The sequence below is a fragment of the Lissotriton vulgaris genome, chromosome 4_1 (assembly GCF_964263255.1).
Source record: "Lissotriton vulgaris chromosome 4_1, aLisVul1.2, whole genome shotgun sequence".
In the NCBI taxonomy this organism is placed as follows: Eukaryota; Metazoa; Chordata; class Amphibia; order Caudata; family Salamandridae; genus Lissotriton; species Lissotriton vulgaris.
In genome coordinates this window covers 1,997,612,202-1,997,633,531 of record NC_141691.1, presented here as the reverse complement: position 1 = coordinate 1,997,633,531, position 21,330 = coordinate 1,997,612,202, and the positions used below count along the sequence as shown (strand labels likewise).

The following is a 21,330-nucleotide window of genomic DNA, read 5'->3' as shown; positions in this document are numbered from 1 at the left end:
CTTCCCTTTCCACAGGCTTTGCATAATCAGGCAATCTAATTGAGTCCTGATGATGATCCTTTATTGTACATAGGATCGAAACGCCGTCGACTGTTAATGTAGTAACGCATAAATTGTCATTGAAATATGTAAAACTACATGAGGCCAGCAAGTTGAACTCTTTATTCTATTACTAGCGCCTCCTTTCTTGAATTGCCTGCAAAACCTTTCTCTTGTTTTGTCATTTATGTTTTATATACTGGATACAGGACTGTATCCCACTTTGTAACTGTTCGCCTTATATTTTGTCTTAAACCTTAAACATTGATTAAATCAGTGTCCGGCTGGACACATGCTTACCTATAGTACAGATTGTTGTATATAATTGCATCTTTTTCTTAAATTGTTTATATTAAGGACCATTGTTGCTTGCTATATACTAGACCCCAGTACCTTGATTACCTAAAGGGTTCCCTTGTTTCTTTAAAACTGTATTATTATATATGGCCTCCACTAGGCGCTCCATACTGGTACTCTTGAATACATGTGAACTGTTTGGTCGGGCATCTGGTTCCATGATAAACTGGTCCAAATCGATCTTGTTTGTACTTCATGGCCCACCACCTCAACTCCCAACAGATTGTCCACTGCTGATCATGGAAGACGCATTTCAATATCTAGGTATATATATATAACAGCTAACCCAGATAAAATCTTAAAAGAAATCTCATGCCTCCATTGGAACGTTTAAAAAGGGATGCGGTACATTGGGGCGCATTACCACTGACACTGCTGGGCAATTCGGGCTGGACTGTTCCCATGAGGCACAGGGTCAGACTGATTTGCATATATCCATGTCTGAACTGGGGTGGCAGAGTGGGCTAAAGAATGGTGATGGATTAAACCCAGATCTTTTGACTAGGTTTGAGTGTTTGATTGATTCAGATACTCCGTCCATCACCACCCCCTTTTGTACTGCTTTTGGCCGCCATAAGTGTGGCAGGGTATGCTCAGACGTGAGTCCCTTGCTCACTTTGCCACTGGATTCAAGCAAGCCGGGCTGAAGACGGCTGGAATGCCAGAAACCGGTCCTCAGAAGCTTGTTTCCGGTCCAGGGAAGACATGGCTTGGCAGTTCAGGCTGGACTGTTCCCATGAGGCACAGGGTCCGACTGATTTGCATATAGCCATGTCTGAACTGGGGTGGCTGAGTGAGCTAAAGAATGGTGATGGATTAAACCCAAATCTTTTGACTGGGTTTGAGTGTTTGATTGATTCAGATGTTCCGTCCATCACCACCCCCTTTTGTACCGCTTTTGGCCGCCATAAGTGTGGCAGGGTATGCTCAGACGTGAGTCCCTTGCTCACTTTGCCACTGGATTCAAGCAAGCCGGGCTGAAGACGGCAGGAATGCCAGAAACCGGTCCTCGGAAGCTTGTTTCCGGTCCAGGGAAGACATGGCTTGGCAGTTCGGGCTGAACTGTTCCCATGAGGCACAGGGTCAGACTGATTTGCATATAGCCATGTCTGAACTGGGGTGGCAGAGTGGGCTAAAGAATGGTGATGGATTAAACCCAGATCTTTCGACTGGGTTTGAGTGTTTGATTGATTTAGATGCTCCGTCCATCACCACTCCCTTTTGTACCACTGCTGGGAAAGGCAGCGCTTTTTAAAATGATAGCGCTCCCTCGATTCCTGTACACACTGGAAAAGACACCTTTCCCAGTGCCACCAAGCTTCTTCAAAACGATAGCAGCTCAGGTTTCTAGTCTGCAGTGGGGGAACAAACCAGCACCCATAATGCAGGACAAGTTGGTTAAAGGGTGGTATGACGAAGGAGTATCATTCCCAAACATACAATTATACTATTGGGCAGCTCAGTTGAAAGTCATTAATCAATGGATACATGCCCCACAAACGGACCCTGCACTCAAAGCAGACAGATTCGGATTAGGAGCAGAAGGTATGCTGTCTGCCCTTTTATAACAAAAAGCAAGCTCCCTCATCACTAGGGGACACAAAACATACAGTCACCATATGGCACACAGCACGCACTAAATTAGGCTGGGCTATAACCCAACTTACCCCTCTTTGTGATACACAGCGATTGGGAAGACTTAGGAATTGTAAGGGGTCCGCTCAATAGGACGCAATCGACATATTCTCGGTGGCCGACATGTGGAGCAAAGGGGAAGTAATTACATTCAAACAACAGTATGAACTGGCACCCTCCGAAATCTTTCGACATATGCAGGTAAAACACGCACTGCAAGCTGCCTTAGCACCTGGTACCGAGGTCCCGGAGGCCACACCCCTAGAAGATAGACTACTGAGAGACTGCATGCATAAACAGGCTACCTCTCTCACCTACCGCAATTAGTTAACAACTTACCTGATCCTACGGTGGCACTCAGGTAGAAGTGGCCCCGTGATGTGGGGGATCTTTACAACACTGACTGGCAGGAGGCACTCGCTTCCCCACGGGAGGTGGGAATACCTTCAAAACTCAGGTTGGTGCAGCTCAAAATATTACATCGAACCTACTACACTAGGCTCACCCTTTACAGGATAGGTACAAAATCACACCCGCATTGCCTAAGTCGGTGTGGGGAGGAGGGTACATTTTATCATACTGTTGGACTTGGCCCTTCTGGCAGGTTCACCCCTAAACTTTTTGCTTTTAAATGTGACCTGGTGCTAGTGATTTTTGGCTTCTGCACACTTTACCACTGTGTCCCAGTGTAAAGTGCGTGCGTGTGCTGAGGTTGGCCTGCCCTCCCATAGGAATGCATGGGGAATGTATGTGTCCATACTAGTTCCTGATGCGTGGGGAGTGCGGTCTCGAGTTTGGTATGTGCAGACTCGTGAGATTGAATGCTACGCGAGGATGTGTGTGGCGTTAATGTGTCTGGAGTGGAAGTGTCACTTCTAGAATTTGGCATGTCTGTGTAATAAAGGTGCAGCGACTGTCTGGCTTGTGATTGGCTGGAGCTGGCTGTTGAGCTTGGCTCCAGGAGTCAGATGGGTCTGCCCCGGTGTGAATAGGGAGATTGACAGCCAGATGGGTGGGAGGAGTGCACCTGAATAAGGCTGGGCTTTTCCTACACAATGCTGGCTCCGCCCCCTGTGGTGAGTCTGATGTCCCTAGTCTGGCCAGTGAATGGGAAGAGGGGCTGGGCACAACAGAGTGCTCCAGAACCAGCTGTGTCTGGTTTTCCCCCCACCCTGCAGACCCAGACAAAGAATGTAACTGTATAAAAAGGGGCTGTGACCCATTGAAAAATGTTCTTGCTGATCCTAGCTTGAGGGGGGCCTGCTGCTGCTGCTGGGCGCCAGGAGGACCGCCACTGGGGACTGCCTCCCTGCCTGGAGGGCCCTGTGAGCTGGCCCCTGGGCCCAGCCTTTGCCCCTCCCCTGCCTTCCTAAGGACTTTGCATGGACTGGTGATTTTGTTTCCCCTAGCGCCAGGGAGCGCTTTACTTTTATTTCTTTGGGGCGCTTTGTTCCTCTTGTCCAGGAGCGCTGTTGATTTCCTCTGCAGCCCGGAGCTGCAAGCCCTTGCCTCGAGGGATTAGCCGGCGTGGGGATCCCCCCCTTGCCTTCCTTTTCGGCGCGGGTGCCTACCCCGCAGCTGTGTGCCTCTTGAGGGAGCCGAGCCCCTCATTTTCACTGAGTTTGAGGTTGCCGGGGCCGAGAGCAAGCCGAGGAAGCAGCAGCTGATGTCACCTGGGGAGCCGCGCTGCCATTGCTTAAGGCTGCGGGAGGCTCGCCGGGCGACCCGCGCTGTCATTGGCTGCTGCCCCAGCAGGAACCAGATGGGAGCCTACCCCATGCTCCTGCACCGGAAAGAGGTAGCAAGCTCTTCCCCCCGGGCTCCCGGTAGCGAGGGAGAGCCCCAGAGTGCTGTGGGGAGCGTGGGAGAGCCCCTGACTGCCGTGGGGCCCAGCAGCGAGAGGAGAGCGGCTGAAAGTGTAGGCGGGGGTCCGGTGTTGAAGGAGAGCCCCGCGCTACAAGTGTTCGAGGACGGAGGAGTCCCGGAGCAGCCCCGACAGGAGAGCCAAGACGAGGAGCGCCCCTGAGCAGCCGGTGAGTGGTGCCCCAGTATTCAGTGTTGCGGAGAGGGGCATCGGGGCACATTGCCGGTGCCCGCCCATCCCCTCCTGCCGGTGCGGTGTCTAGAGCCTGAGAGGCTCCACCGGTGCGGGGGCATTTCACAGCATTTGGCGCATTTGCTGGCGACTCCGAGCCCCGTGGCTCCAACGTTGATTTGCGGGCCCATTGTTGGCTAGAGCCCAAGAGGCTCCCACATTTGGCCGAATATTTCTTCAGAGCCCACGAGGCTCCAACGACGGGGGCATTGTGTTGTTTAGAGCCCACGAGGCTCCACGTGCATTGGGGCATTTCCAAGGGTAGAGCACCCCCGGTTGACAGCAGGCTGCTCCCCCAGTGCAGAGGAGATCCCCAGCTGCCCAGCACTTAGTGGGCAGCTGCTACGTTTAGGCCCCTTGCGCATCTTCTTTGGCTGCCTGCGCAGCCAGCCCAGACATTCTAGACACTGGGCCTGTAAGCCCCTGAGAGGCCAGGTAGGCCTAGGGTCAGTTCTGTGTACTTTTAGGCGCCAATGTGATTACCTGCCTAATGTGATTTATGCAATACCTTTATGCCTATCCCTCTATAAGTATTTTATATGCTTAGGAGGTTGTTTGCCCTAGTAGAGTGATGCTAGTGAGTTCATGGTTCCCTGCGTGATATTTGCCTAAGGTGTTTAGGATTGCGTAGGTGGTACTTACCTTTTACCAGTGATTACTGGTTGTGTGCTACATTTGCTATTTGGTGCTACAGTTATTATATGTGCTATGTTCTAAGTGTTATTCCTACAAAGTGCTAATTCTACCAAGTGCTAGTTCTAAAAGTGCTTATTCCTGACAGTGGTCCATGTGGCCCTGTCCCGTGTATATAATCACCTGTAAATTCTGCCCTTGCCAGTGGCACATTGTAAAGTGTGCGTTTATTATCTAATGTGTTTGGTATAATACAAAGGCTATTTTTATATATAACCTTGTGTGGAGTTTCCTTTGTGGTGGGCCTTGGGTGTTGTTGCTGGGTGCGTGCGCAAATGCTTAACTTACAAAGCCTCCGGGATCAGCCTTACTGCTCGTGTCACGTTACCAAGGGGGTGAGCAGGGGTTATCTTGGCGTGTAACTCCCTTGCCCTGACGTAGAGAGGTGGTCTCTGCCTGGTTTTGGCGCAAGCCTTAGCCAACCAGAGATCCCATTTCTAACACATACCATGTGGCAATGCCCGAAGATCATGGAGTATTGGGTAAAGGTGATGAGAACAATATCGCAAGCAGAGGAAGTATCATTAGTGCCAGAACCCAAGAGATGTTTACTAAATGTTTGGGAACTGAATGACCTTACTTGTCCAACACAGGATTGGGCCACGCTGGGGATAATGGTTGCAAAACGCAATATCGCACAAAAATGGGACTCAGTAGAATCACCGACACACGTCGCATGGTGCAAAGACATGGACACAGCTATGGTGGCCGAGAGGACAGTGTTCATCCGTTGCGGTTGTCCTCGGAAGTGGAACAGGATTTGGGGGGCCTGCAATAAATTCAGGGGATACATCTGTGAGCCACCAAGGGTGCAGGCGGAAGAGGGCACTGATGAAGAAAATGGGAGGAGAAACTGGATTAAAATAAGGGTGTTGTGTTCATATCTAGGACCCTAATTCTATATTCCCGATTTATGCCCTTGTGAGGTTATAATCAATAATATCCTGATAAAGGCATAAGAATCAGATTCATATTCAGTAATAGCCCATGCAATCCAAAGCACAGCACGGCTACTCCCATCGACTCCTAGAAAGCACAACGCGCTCCAGCAGCCCGGGAAACCTCCCCTGCTTTTGTTTTGATTTGAACAAGAACTCCTGAAGTCCAGAAAGAACTGTTAGTTCTTAGTGACGTCTTATGTCCAACCTTACGTCAAACTCTGCACCTTCCAGGTATAAAATACCAACAGTTGCCTTAAGCAAACACACGGTGGTTTGGAACAGAGCGGCCATCTACTTGCCCGAGAGCCCAGATGATGCGAGTGCCCACGGAAGCCGCCCCTCCTGTTTGACGCACTGAGAGAAACGCTGTCTTTTTCTCCAGCCGAGAAAATCCAGCTCTGGTGTTTCCAGCCTACCCTTGCGGGTTGCTGGGATATCGAGTCCTGAGGAAAGAGATACCAGACCTCCCACATTCTATTACCACGGTACGGAGCTGACTAAACCCTTAAGAGAATTCTTGATGCAGATTCTTGGCAAAATTATCTTAACCAACTTAACTTAAAACTGCTACTTACTCATCCCATCTCACGTATTAGGCTTAGGTCAGGTACACCGGGGTAGGCTTAGTTAGAAGCACCAGTTGAGTACTTAAGTTAGTCAATGTATTTATGTATGTATATATTTTATCCATTTTAAAGTATCAAATGGCTAAGAAACCATATCAATGCTTTTACAGTATTATTTCATAATACTACTTTTACTGTACACACTTTACTTTACTTTAAGTATTGCAATTGTGGCAATTCATTTCTCTTGCATGAGAAAGAAGACTGCTCAATAAATAAAAACTTTTTTTTGAAAACGCCCGTCTCTCTATTTCTCTGCATTCTGGTGAAACTAAGTATGCACTGCTGACTGAGTGAAATAGCTGTCTATTGTTTTCACACAACTCTAGAGATATACTCTTATTCTGAGGGAGCAAAGTTGTCATGTTTATGCGGTTGTCGGAAACTGAATCCCTTCTTGTCTGAGCCAGGGGATCTTGTCCCTCCCTATTCATTCAAGAAAGTTTCCAGTGACCTCTGAGCTAGCTGGCGCAAACCTAAATTAAGTTTAACATAGTCAGTAGAGACCTAGATGACCTCAGTCCTACGTCTACACTGCAGTTTATGTAATTCCAATGCGCAGAGCCTATTGGGAAAATAGGAACTACACTACATGGCGCCCAACGTTTGGTAAGGCGATAATCTAACGCAAGACACTAGAGTATCTCAGTCGTGCTTTTTCACACAGAACCATTTCCCCGTAAAAACTCCAATAGACGTCTGGAGTGGGTGAAAGGTTAATATCCACCGGAACTTAGTAGGATGAGAATCCTATGTATTAGTTTTTGGTTTGATCAACGTTGAAGGATGCAGTGTTCCAAAATATTGTGCACCTAATCTTTGTTTCCTTGAAACTCGATCTGCAACAGAAAACTTTCAGTCAGTTAAATGGCAGAAAGTGACGAAGAAAGGGAGCGAGCAAGAATAGCCGCTCGACTTTTAGAGGAAGACACAAGTCTCCATGAAACCGACCCGGATGCTATAATCATTCCGGTCAATGTAAGAAGAACTACAACTCAAAACTTATAGAAAATGGACTGACAGCACGAGGTGGTACAGTCATATTCATGATAGAGGCACATGAATATCGGCAGACAGAGGTATTCTATTCATGGATACATTTTCAGCAGCACACGCTACGACAAAAGACTTCCACTATTACAAAATAGAGGAACCTCCGGATGAATACACTCCTTTCGAGGAGAGTGAAATTCCACTAAAATACCAAGAGTACCTGCTCTGGTTTAAAGGCGCCCTAAAACATAATGATCACATCACCAGGCTCGGTCCACTAGGTAGACCAGAAGAAACGGGGCTGGTCCTATGCAACTTTGCAACACACCCAGACTACGAAATAATGTCAAGTGAACAACTCCTAGTTAAACTAAAAGAAGTAACAAAGGCATATAGAGAATTAGTTCAAGTGGCAAGAGATGATATAACGATCCGCCAGAAATTGAAGGAAACAGATATAGCAGAACAACTATTTGAACTCGCCAGAATCATAGAAAAATCCTATGAAGAGCTAGGAAGAGATAGTTTGGGTGGGAAACCGGTAAAACCCCAACTAACTGAAAATCCTGAAATTTTTTTTAATTAAAAATAATTTAAAAACTCCAAAAAAGAGTTCCATTCCCAGGGAAAAACGTTTCCGGTCCAGAGGAAGGCCTCCTCAGCGTAGAGAGAGATCTCCAGGCCGAGAAGACAAGTCTCCCCAAAGGGAACCCTCTGAAAAAAGATACAACCTTAGAGATAGGGATAAAATAAGAAAACCAGACAGATATCAAGATGTTGATACACGTCCCTCTCGATCCTTCTCACTGAATCTTTCTCGATCTTCCTCACAGAAATCGGAAAGAAGAGGACGGTCAGAACACAGAGAAGAGCACGTCAAGTCCAAAGACAAGGAACCTGCTCATCAGAATAAAAAAATTAAATATCCCAGAAATAAGGTAGCAAGTATTAAGATTAAACATGCCGAGAATTCTGAGGACACAGCTGAAAAACGGAGAGTGGGAACAGACAATGCTAGACAGCGCAGCAGAAGTGAGCATAGCTCGCAAGATCCTGATGAATCTTCCGGAGACAGTGGACATGAATGAGTACATTCAGGTGGAAACTGCAGACACACGAGTTAGTGTGCCCCATAAACTATATGAAATGACATTACGTGTAGAGGGAGATAAAACTAGGAAAATAAAAGGTCTCTTTTGGGAAAAACTTTCAAAAGGCTATGACATTCTGTTAGCTGAGAAAGACTGGCCACCAGAGTTTGTCAAGGAGTGCCCTCATGGCGGAGAAATGATTATGCCTGCCTTCTCAAATCACATCCAGATTCATAAAAAATACACATTGGCAAGAAAATGGGCAGTAGCCCACGCTCCTGCTTTGTACAAAAATCATGTAGGATGGGATGAGGACTCACCTCACCACAAGATCCAGTTAAAAAATCGGCCCACAGCACAAAGGCAGTATCTTAGATCAACTTGAATACCAAGGGGTGATCGAAACATGCACCTCTCAAATGAACAATCCTTTGTTTCCTGTCTCCAAGCCAGACAATTCATATAGTCTAGTCTTGGACACAGACACCTTAACTCCTGTTGTAAAACATTTGCAGTACAAAACTCACATAGTGCAGCACTAATGAATAACATTGTGCGCAAAAAATATAAAACGACATTAGACATCTCTAATGGATTCTTCTGTCAAAACATTGCACCTGAAAGCAGGTATTTGACCGCTTTCTCAATATTTGGATCGCAAAAACAATTTTGCCGACTCCCACAGGGATTCAAGAACAGCCCAGGATTATTCTCAGCAAGGGTAACAGAGTTACTACAAATATATGATGATGAAGCATTATCATATGTCGATGACAACTATCTCACAGATGATGACCTGGAGACTCACTTAAAAAGAGTGAAAACCATAATACTTGGACTCACTTCAGAGGGTTACAAATTCAACTTTAAAAAATCACGAATTGCCCATCTAACTGTCATATTTTTAGGATATGAATTATCAAGTGAAGGCAAAATCCTGGCAGACAATTTCTTAGAGAAATGTGCTGTGCTTCAAGCACCAAAAACGCTGAAGAATTTACAATCACTACTAGGTTTCCTGAATTTCGGAAGAACATACATTCTAAATTATGCTGAGAGGGTTAAACCTTTCTATGAATAAATAAGACCAGATTTCAAACAAACCAATTGGACTCAGAAACACACAGAAATTTTGAGATCACTACAAACAGACATGTTAACTAAAACAAAATTGCAAACCCGTGAAAACACAAGCAATCTTGTAATCCGAGTCATCCCAGGAAGATGCGGATTCACATACCTGACCTCTAATGAGGGAGAAACTGTATTTATAGCTTACAAATCACATTTGTACACTCAAGCTGAAATGAAGTTCAGCTCCACAGAAAAAATTCGAACTGCGGTTAGAACTGCTGTAGCTAAAGAAAGAGCCCTAGCCCAAGGCAGAAGAATATCTGTTTTTTCAGCAGAATCAGCCCTTGAGGCGTTAACAAGTCCTCGTAACCTGGTTAAAGGGGTATTAGATCCAAAATGGACAGAGATGGGAAAATTATTTTGCTACAGAAGACGTGAAATACTATTTTGACCCAAAACTGAAAAAACTAGATGATCTAGTGTATGAACGCGAATATCCTCTGCCAGCTGAAATTCTGCCTCCAAAAAAATATACCTGCGTAATCTATATGGACAGATTCGCACAACACTATGATGTAGAAAATAAATCCTATGATGCAGCGTGCGCGATTGTTAAAGGTCGCTGGCGCTCTGGTAAATTCCAACCAAGGATTACCGAAACGGAATCACTCAGGAAATGTTCAGCTCAGCGAGCTGAAATAAGAACTTTAAAGATGGCGCTTGAAAATGCTGATCGCGAATTCCCCACACTTAGAGTGTGCGATTCGTATTTCTGCGTCAAATCCTAAAACAGTGACATGCAGAAATGGATCAAAAACGGTTACAAAGATGACACAGGTGCTACAATAAAGCATAAAAGGCTTTGGGAACAGGTAGTTCTTTTGCAGAAAGAACTCCGAAAGACTCACGTGATACACGCATTGAGTCATCGATGTGATGGCGTTCACGTTGCAGGGAATTCATTGGCTAACACAGCCACAGCGGAAGCGGTTCAACCGGCTTCCGTAGCCACTGAAAAGCGTTCAGAAAAACACATGGATGGGGAAACCATGCTAGCGGTAAAAGCCTCATTAAAAGGCGATTATGCAGCATTACCTCTCAACTATCCACTCAGTAATAAATACATAATTGATGCAAACTCCGTTCCGTTTGCTCGAATCCCTGGAGTGGGGGATAGGGTAATTCCAAACACGAACCAGAGAATCTTCTTACTACAAGAAGCACATATGGGGTTGGGTCTGAGGCACCAAGAGATCCTGAAATCTCTGATGGAACTACAATCGGAGCACTGGTGGCCGGGAATGAGCGTAGATATCTATTATTTTGCAAAAAATTGCAAGGACTGCAACAGAGATTGCAGTTGTGTACCGGTCCAGCCTGTAGCCCAGATACCACTATTAGATAGCATCAGGCTATCTATAACGCAGAAATCCAGTCGGAGAAATGTGTCCCCATATTAATTAAGACTGAATTCACTTAAAAATGTAGACCACTGCACTCAGCTGACGCCAGAACTGTTATAAAAGATTTGCGAGTCTTTATCGGCACATACGCAATTGGCATGCTACATTCTGATCATGGTCCTGCGTTTAGCTCTCGAGCTTACAAAGAGGCCATGAACAGTATGGGCATCGCATTGCGGTACTCTTCTCCCTTCCATCCTGAGGGAAATGCGGTTGTGGAAAGAAAAAACCAGGACATAAAGCAATCTATAACGGCGAGGGTATTAAGTTCGGGTGATGGGAGGGTCAAACATTTAACAAGTGTCCAACGTAGTCTTAACAATCTGCCAAGAAACTCTCTAAAAGGTCTCACTCCATACAAACTATTGTTCGGAACTAGAATGCATATTCAGGACCTTGATAGTCACACTTCAGTGGTAGAAGAAAAAACCTTTGATATCAAAGATCGTTTGACTGTTTTATAGGATTTAAATGAAAAAAGAAAAAACCTGAGTAACATAAAGTTGAAACAACAGTCGACGGCCACTGAAGAAAAACCACCTGTCCCAGCAAGACCTGTCTGGATTCCAAAGATTGGGGATCTGGTAAGAGAAAAGATCGCGGTAAAGAAGGAATTTGGGCCTTCGTACAGAAAAGCAGTGCCTGCCTTAGCTATCAACGGAACAAGATCAGTAGTACTACCGCCACTTGCTGGTAAAAAGGAGAACCGAGTTGTATCCATCGACCTGGTAAAACCCCAATCACGTGGCCGATAATAAGTAGTAGGCCCAGTGGACTCCCAAGAAATAGCAGAATACCAAAATTTGCAACTATCCAAGAGGTTCAAACTGAGAGACTAATCACATTTGATAAACCTAGAGTGCATAAAAAAGGACTATGCAACAAAGCCATGGAACTTGTGCCTCTTGAAACACAAACATCACCAGTTCGTCAAGAAACACCTGTCTACAACGACGTAGCCTCGGAATATGCAAATGAAACAAATAAAAATGCAAAAACAAATGAAAATCGGGAAACAATTCCAACAATTGACAGAACTGCATAAGGCTACTTCATCAATTTCGACAAATTTCTCTGAAGATCCAAGCGAGCATGAAGAAACGCCTCCAACAAAAAGTTTTTAAAACAAAGTAATTGAACTTTTTCACCAACTGAAAGGGACATATCTAATTTCACCATGGATTGAATTTTGGATTGTGTTAGGTGTACTTTTCCTCCTGCTTTGGCTCATCATGGCTCTATGTTTGGGAAAATTCATTTAAGGGAAATATAGTACAATGGACACAGCAAGTCAGAACATCAACTTGGTCCTAAAGCCACACACATCCTCTCACATCGAGAAAAGAGAACTGTCATCAGTGAACATCACATCCATTCCAATACCCGGTGGGGTAGCATGGGACAGAACTGATTATGACATTTTTGGCCCGGTCGAGCTCTTGAAGTATCCTCACCAGCTCAAGATTTCATTAAGTGATTTTGTGACACCTAGTACCTTCTCTGATGACTGGGACTTTGAAAACATTAATAATATGATGTCAGATTTATGAATGTCAGCCAAATTTACAGAACATGATTACTATCAGGGTTCATCCAATTATGAAGATCTATACTGCTACAACCAGTATGGTGATCACTATTTGCATAAAACTGCTCAGCCTAGAAATGTTTTATCTTTTAACCAGTGGGAACACTGTCCAACTCCACCAAAAGGCAGTTCGAAAACATTTTTTGAGAAATTCCAATACTTCTCAGGGTTTAATAACAGTGATCCAAGAACGTTTTATTTTAAAATGAATAGAACAGGAATGAAAACAATGTTGACAAATACTAAATTGATTTATTCAGAAAAATTTTATGACAAAATGTCTACATTAGGTTTCCCAACCTTGGAAACACGCCATGGTTGTACCTCTACTGAAAAAATCGGGTGCAGATCCTTCCAACTCCGCCAATTTTCGCCCTATATCTTTGTTGCCTATCTTTTCGGAGATACTGGAGAGACATATAAATTCCCAGCTTTCTAAACTAGTCGAAAACACTGCTTTTCTCCATCCTTCTCAGTCGGGCTTTCGGCCTAGGCACTCAACTGAGACAGCCCTCCTGGGAGTAACAGAGAGTCTTAGGCACGGTGTCGATCAGGGAAACACCATGGCGCTCATCCTGCTGGATTTGAGCGCAGCCTTCGACACCGTGTCGCATTCCATCCTCATTGACTCTCTGAAATCTCTAGGTGTGGCAGGCCAGGCCCTGCCCTGGGTGGTGTCGTTCCTTAACGACCGAACCTTTCAAGTGTTTTCTTCTAAAGCAGCTTCCACCATCTGTCCATCTACCCGCGGCGTTCCCCAAGGTTCAATCCTTAGCCCTTTATTATTTAATATTTATGTTAAACCCTTGGCGACCATAGTTGAACAGGCTGGGCTAACCCTGTTCTCCTACGCAGATGACACCCAGATTGTCTTCTCCCTATCAGGGAGAGACGAGAACAATATCTCCGCACTCAAGTCTGGCCTCATTCTTGTGGCCGACTGGATGCGGAGAAACTGTCTCAAGCTGAATGGGGAGAAGACCGAGGTGGTCATTCTAGGTCGGAACAAACATCTCTGGGGTCCCCGCCATTGGCCCATCGAACTGGGAAATGCGCCAACACCATCCACTGCAGTTAGTAACCTGGGCGTCATTATTGACGACAGGCTAACTATGAGGCAACAGGCCACTAAGGTTGCAGCCATTTGCTTCTCAACGCTGCGGTGGCTTTATAAGATTCTGTGGATGCTCCCCCTCTCCTCCCGCAGAACCGTAGTCCAGGCACTTGTAACATCACGCCTGGACTATGGCAACATTCTCTACCTGGGCGCAGATAAAGCCACCATACATGTGCTTCAGGTTGTGCAAAATGCGCCTGCGCGCCTGCTAAAGAACGTTCCTAGACGCACTTCAGCCGCTGCCGCCTTGCGTGATCTTCACTGGCTGAGCGTCCCTGAACGTGTTACATTCAAGGCACTCTGTTACATGTTCAAGGCCAAGCAGGGCAGCGCTCCAGCCTATATTCAAGGGCTGGTAAAACCCTACAGACCCTTGCGCTCACTAAGGTCATCGGACACTGGCAATTTCACAGTGCCAAGATGGAAGCTGACAAAAATGGGAGGCCGCTCCTTCTCTATTTTGGGCCCTAAATATTGGAACTCCCTCCCACTGGCACTAAAATCAGAGACCAACCTACTTCGCTTCCGTAGGGCTCTGAAGACTCTACTTTTCACTAAGCGTTGCCAATAGTTGGTTGTGGCCTCAAGTCAGGTGATGCACCCTCCTTTCTTCTTCAGTCTATCCCTGGCGCCGGGAAACCCATTGTGGGTAGCTGTGCGCGATAAAAGCTTAAATAAATAAAAATAATAATAATAAAATAAAGGTTTCGAATTTTGGAAAAACACCATTGAAACAAAAACAATCTGGGGTTCCAAAGATTGGCAAGTACAAGGCCCAGAAGCACTGTTTAGGGCCTGCATGATCCCAGAACAAATGATATTCTTGAATGACACAATTCAACAAACTACTTGTCTTGGCCTAGCTAAGATAAAAGACTTGAATACACCGTCTATTCCGAAACCCATACCTGATAGTGACAGCTCTACTGATGTGGAGATAGACGTTTCTAATATTTTACACCAAAACAGAACACATACTGATTGGAAAAAGTGGTTGATCTGGCCAACAGACAGGAATAACTGTCAAGATAGATTCCTGAACAAAACACAGGGGTTCAAAATGACCAGACCAGACCCTAGATATTCCCAGAGACAACATCCAGGGATAGTTACAACATACAGTGTAGGGAAACTATGCCTTGAGTGGCTACAGAAATCCACACTGGCTGAAATGAAGCAACACTTGACTCTACTTAAAGACAGTGCTGACTTGCGTGATTTCATAATGGGACCACGCAAACAGCGTCAAAAACGTTTTATAGCGGCCGGTATATACGCTGCATACAACGAAGCATGGAAAGTAATGCAAATTGAGACAGCAGAAAAAATACGAGAAATTGATCGTATAAATTAGGAAAAATCACTTCCTGTTGTGGACAATGGGTTATATATTCACTGGACAGCATTGTATCATCTGCCTTTGATATAATAGAACAGGACTTAATAATGTTACAACATGGTCAGTCTCAATTACGTTCTATTGTACAGCTTGGATGGACGTTGCAAAATCTGCGTTCAGGCTACGTACCATGGCGTTTAATCAACACAACGTCATTGTTCGGTATTTTTAACCTTACTGATAAACAAATCAGTTTGGCACAAAAAAGAGCAGACTATACGATTCTGAGCATTGAAAAACTCGAGAGATTACCATTGACAAAGTCAGAGAGACCTATCATCGAATGGATAATACATGGAACGATTACAATTCCGATAACAACTTTCCAGTTTAAGTACTGTCAAGAGTATATACCAGCAGGCCAGTATGAAAGGTTGGGTAAAGAATACATCAAATCAACCTGGCATTTACCTTATACACACAGATGTTATAGTGAAGGAAACAAGGAGGTAGTTCTTAGTGGCAAAAATTGTAAAAAATCACTAAGCGGTACACTTCTGTGTCAAGGAATTAATTTGCATGGAGCCTGTGAAGGGTCTTCAAACAATCTTTCATGTCACCTGCATGGCACGCCTGCAAAACAGATAGAGCAATTTTTTAGACCCCTTTCTAACGGTAGTTACATTTTAATAAGTGTCTGACAACTGTAACTTCCAGGGCCATTTGCTGTATGCAAGTATTGTATCCACACAGCAATCCAGATATGGGGGCTGTGTTATGGCCTCGGTTGAATATCTCTTCTATTCGAATTGATGCTTTAAGCAGAATGAAGTCTATTCTTTTACAAACAACTGTGCCTTTAACGTCATCAAAAGAAACATATGATCTGCAAGTTGCAAGGACAGCAGCAGAGATACATACCCTTTTATCAACAAATTGCCCCGTACATTTCGTAGAAGTGTTAAGCCAAATCTTAAACATGTCTGATACCAGTTGCATCGCAGATGTATTTAAGACAATTTTTTCGGGACTGTTAGCACCCTTTGAAACAGTTCTGGGTATCTTCCCGAATTTTGTCCATTTGGTCTTCGGCGGCCTACACTTAATCTTAGGACTCGTGGAAGGAGTTTTATTTTTGCTCCTTCTGCCCCGATATGGCAAGCCAATCCACAGGCAAGACTCTAGCAACGATGGAAGAAATGATCCTAGCAAAACGATACCAAGACCGTATCACTAAGGTCCTCGGATTGGCCCGGCTAAGAGATCTAAGTACAACCTGGTTTCTTTCATTCAGACCGATCTGGCAAGATTGCATCATACCTGTGCTTCGATGTCTGCTATGCGGAGAAGAATGCGTGTTGGACGTCTGTCTTACACTACAATCAGCAGTACCAATGGAAATCGATACTTTGCTAGGTCCGGTAAAGACTCATGCATCGTGTTGTCCCCAGCAGCTACCGATTCTGATGACAGCATTCGTTGAGACTACGAGTAGGTGGCGGTGAGGTACGAGCGGAAAGCAGCACCGAACAGGTACAGCCTTCTGTGAGCATTGCTGATCCAACCATCGATGATAGCAATCACGCAGAGAACTGCACAGTTGCAGTATTTTCGAACTTGGTCGAACTTTCACCTGATGTGGTAGACCAATTTTTTGCGGGTCTGTCTGAAATAATGTTCTCTCCAATCAACGAGAATAACTCTTAATAAAAACAATGAGCACACAGAGTTCCCTGAACTCTGAATTCGGCCTTCAGTTTTTTGATAAACAAAGCTACAGAAAATATTTGGAACTCATTTTCCCCTGAAAGCGAAATTATTTTTGCCCATTTTTCAAAATATTTACCTTTTTTTTGGCACATGGTACTCTGCTTAAAGTAGAACTATTCTTAGAGAACAGAGCTTCTATTTTAGGATACTAGAGACAATATTTTACCTCAGCCTCTAGCCCATATACAGCAATTTGTATAAATATGTGATGAAATGGTCTCGACCTTCTTTTCTGTTTTTAGAGCCATTTCATGTGTAATTTTCGCTATTCATTCAGCTGATATATATATGCATTTATCTGAATGATGACACTGCTTGAAAAGCGTATAGTACAAACACTCATTTTTCGTGTATTTACCTTATACCATTTCAAATGCGAAATATGTATTTTGGGGTGGGTCGGAAAAAACACACGCATCATTGAATGTTTACTATTGCTTAGTTTTTAGTAATGATGGACATCAATCCGTGGAGTGGGTGTCGTGTTCATATCTAGGACCCTAATTCTATATGCCCAATTTATGACCTTGTGAGGTTATAATCAATAATATCCTGATGAAGGCGTAAGAATCAGATTCATATTCAGTAATAGCCCATGCAATCCAAAGCACAGCATGGCTACTCCCATCGACTCCTAGAAAGCACAACGCGTTCTTTAAACAAACCAAGCCTCCAGCAGCCCGGGAAAACTCCCCTGCTTTTGTTTTGATTTGAACAAGAACTCCTGAAGTCCAGAAAGAACTGTTAGTTCTTAGTGACGTCTTATGTCCAACCTTACGTCAAACTCGGCACCTTCCAGGTATAAAATACCAACAGTTGCCTGAAGCAAACACACAGTGGTTTGGAGCAGAGAGGCCATCTACTTGCCCGAGAGCCCGGCTGATGTGAGTGCCCACGAAAGCTGCCCCTCCTGTTTAACGCACTGAGAGAGACGCTGTCTTTTTCTCCAGCCGAGAAAATCCAGCTCCGGTGTTTCCAGCCTACCCTTGCGGGTTGCTGGGATATCGGGTCCTGAGGAAAGAGATACCAGACCTCCCACATTCTATTACCAAGGTACGGAGCTGACTAAACCCTTAAGAGAATTCTTGATGCAGATTCTTGGCAAAATTATCTTAACCAACTTAACTTAAAACTGCTACTTACTCATCCCATCCCACGTATTAGGCTTAGGTCAGGTACACCGGGGTAGGCTTAGTTAGAAGCACCAGTTGAGTACGTTAGTCAATGTATTTATGTATATATATATTTTATCCATTTTAAAGTATCATATGGCTAAGAAACCATATCAATGCTTTTACAGTATTATTTGATAATACTACTTTTACTGTATGCACTTTACTTTACTTTAAGTATTGCAATTGTGGCAATTCATTTCTCTTGCATGATAAAGCAGACTGCTCAATAAATAACACCTTTTATTGAAAACGCCCGTTTCTCTATTTCTCTGCATTCTGGTGAAACTAAGTATGCACTGCTGACTGAGTGAAATAGCTGTCTATTGTTTTCATACGACTCTAGAGATATACTCTTATTCTGAGGGAGCAAAGTTGTCATGTTTATGCAGTTGTCGGAAACTGAATCCCTTCTTGTCTGAGCCAGGGGAGCTTGTCCCTCCCTATTCATTCAAGAAAGTTTCCAGTGACCTCTGAGCTAGCTGGCGCAAACCTAAATTAAGTTTAACATAGTCAGTAGAGACCTAGATGACCTCAGTCCTACGTCTACACTGCTGTTTATGTTATTCCAATGCGCAGAGCCTATTGGGAAAATAGGAACTACACTACAAGGGGTATTGTCAATTACAGTACTGTGATAATTACCAATAAGCAAAATGTTATAGGAATGTTTAACGCTGGAACGCAATGTATATGTATACTATCTGAGTGATTTGTGCCTTGAATATAATGAATATAATAAAAAGATTTTTTTTTAAGAAATCCTCTTTAATGGCAAAGTTGGATTTAAAATTACAATTTCGAAAATGCCTCTATTAGAAAGTTGTACAAAAGGGGGTGGTGATGGACGGAGCCTCTGTACCAATCAAACACTCACACCCAGTCAACAGATCTGGGTTTAATCCATCACCGTTCTTTAGCCCACTCTGCCACCCCAGTTCAGACATGGCCATATGCAAATCAGTCTGACCCTGTGCCTCATGGGAACAGTCCATCCCGAACTGCCAAGCAATGCCTTCCCTGGACCGGAAACAAGCTTCCGAGGACCGGTTTCTGGCATTTCAGCCGTCTTCAGCCCGGCTTGCTTGAATCCAGTGGCAAAGTGAGCAAGGGACTCACGTCTGAGCATACCCTGCCAACTTATGGCGAACAAAGCGGTACAAAAGGATGCTTGAATCCGGCCCAGGTAAGACATGGCTTGGCAGTTCGGACTGGACTGTTCCCATGAGGCACAGGGTCAAGGCTGATTTGCATATGGCCATGTCTGAACTGGGGTGGTGTGGTGAGCAAAAAACTATGGATTTAGGCCCAGATCTCTGTACTAGGGTGAATGTATGACATTGTTCTGCATTCTGTCCATCAACTGTTGTTTTTGCGTCTATTAGAAAGTTGGCCTTTTCCTAACCTTATCCAATTGATGCTTGCAGCTTCCACTGGGTCACATGACTGGGTGTAACAGACAGACTGTGTGAATTCCTCCCAGTCACACAATAGAGGGATTTGGTATGCCTCAATGTGCCAATAGGGACGAGCGGAGCTGGGCACAGCCCTGCTTGCAATTGAAAAGGCTGTGCCCTGCCTTTGCACAAAAAGAAACCTCTAGAAACTTTGGATAACTTCATAGGAGGCACCAGATATAACAAGCATTGGAAATGCAATAGGTCTCACCTTTGTTTAAGTTAAAGCTATTTGCTTTGTTAATGGTATTGTATTTTAGCTATGTCTTATTGAGTATATGTATGGGATATGTTATGGCTTTATGTTGTTAGAATTGTAATTGTTAGCTGTGTAGTACTTTAAAGCATAGCTTTAGGAGGAGAAGAGCAATGCAAAGTCTCGCACATGACAAGTCCTTTTATTTACATTTTAAAAACCAAAACATAAATTAAAGTAATTGTCATTTACAATGGCAATAGCTCAAACTTGTGTAAATGCGAGACTGATTGCATTGTAAATGTTTTTTTTTAATATGATGTAATTCTGAAATCTATTGAATTTTAGCTTTTGATAGTTTTTTTGTTGGAAATGTATATAGAGTGTTTCCTTTCATTTTAGCATTTCACAAGCCCTCTGCGCCCCGCATAAAAATAATAATTTAAAAAACAGAAGGGCCCGGGATCAATGGACTGTTGTTCTACCACCGCGGCCTTCTAGATGTTCACTCACGTGATGCCCACCAGGTAAGCCATGCGCCCGAGGTTCCCCTCTCACTTTTTAAAACACACAAGAGCCCGCGGGTCCAGATTTGTGATGGTACAAGGGTACGACACTCAAAGAAATTGACACCAAAAAAGAATCGACCTGACAGGGAAAGGTATCCCTTTTAAGGACGACTCCCCTCACACACCAAAGGTGTCATGCTTCATCATAGGGGTGCCTCCTCGTGTTAGGAACTTAGTCCTAACGCGGGCTACAACCCCCTCTCTACGAGGGAGGAGCTCAGAGATGTTTTTTAATTTGAGCAGATGGGTTGTCCTAAAAACCCTATGTGAGTGTGGTGTGTGGATGAGTGTAAAGTGCAGTGCTGGTGAATATGAGTTAAAACTGCCTATAGAGATAGCTGATGAAAACTTTATTTTAGCTATCCAATGACAGGATTGAAAACAACAATAGGCTGAATGATGCAGCTATCGAAATTAAAAACAGGTGCATCCGGAGGATCAACATGTTTCGGCCATCTGCGACCTATGACAGTGTCTTGGCCTTCGTCAGGATCCACAGGGTAATAACAGCTACTGCAAAAAGTATAAAAACAATAACAACAAATATACTGAACCACACATTAGTGTGTTCAGTGAAGAACTCCGCTACAACCTGCAATGGGAAGAGAAGAGACAAATAAAACTAGTATCAATATTAATGGGGTGTCACATGCCAAGTAAAATCAATTTGAACACAAGTAGTGTCAAGTGTAGCAACTATTGCAACTGTGTTCGAGGCAATAGCAGAGCGGCACTTACTAAATGTCGTCTCAAAAGTTACCGCATCTGTCCAGTGCTAATTTTGCCAAAGGTACAAACGCTATCCCCACCTAGAAAGGAGAAAGGGGGTGGTCAGTAGGAAAGTAGAGATAAACAAGGAACACACAGAAAAGACATGCACTTGAGCAAGTTATGGGAAGAGACTGACATGTACAGTCTTTGACAAAAGAGAATCAGCAGTTATCTGTGTTTTTTGTATTATGTGCTGACTCGAGTATGCCTAATAATTAGGTATGTAGTTTGAAAGAACATATCAAACACCCAAGAAGCTGTAAACCTCCGTTATCAGCCTCATGACAAAATCCCACCAAGACTTATCCCTGGTTATGAAGGCGGCCAGACAGGACTGGATTAGC

At 44.2% G+C, this 21,330-nt stretch overlaps 1 protein-coding gene across 1 annotated transcript in view; it reads right to left on the bottom strand.

The window, feature by feature from the left end:
- The window catches only part of LOC147724819 (uncharacterized), a 106,190-nt gene extending 85,166 nt beyond the window's left edge, over positions 1–21,024 (bottom strand). Inside the window, exon 1 of the mRNA XM_086966321.1 lies at positions 20,954–21,024. The gene's annotated coding sequence lies outside the window, so the exon portion shown is untranslated. The remainder of the gene's footprint in view (positions 1–20,953) is intronic.
- Between the last annotated feature and the right edge of the window lie 306 nt (positions 21,025–21,330).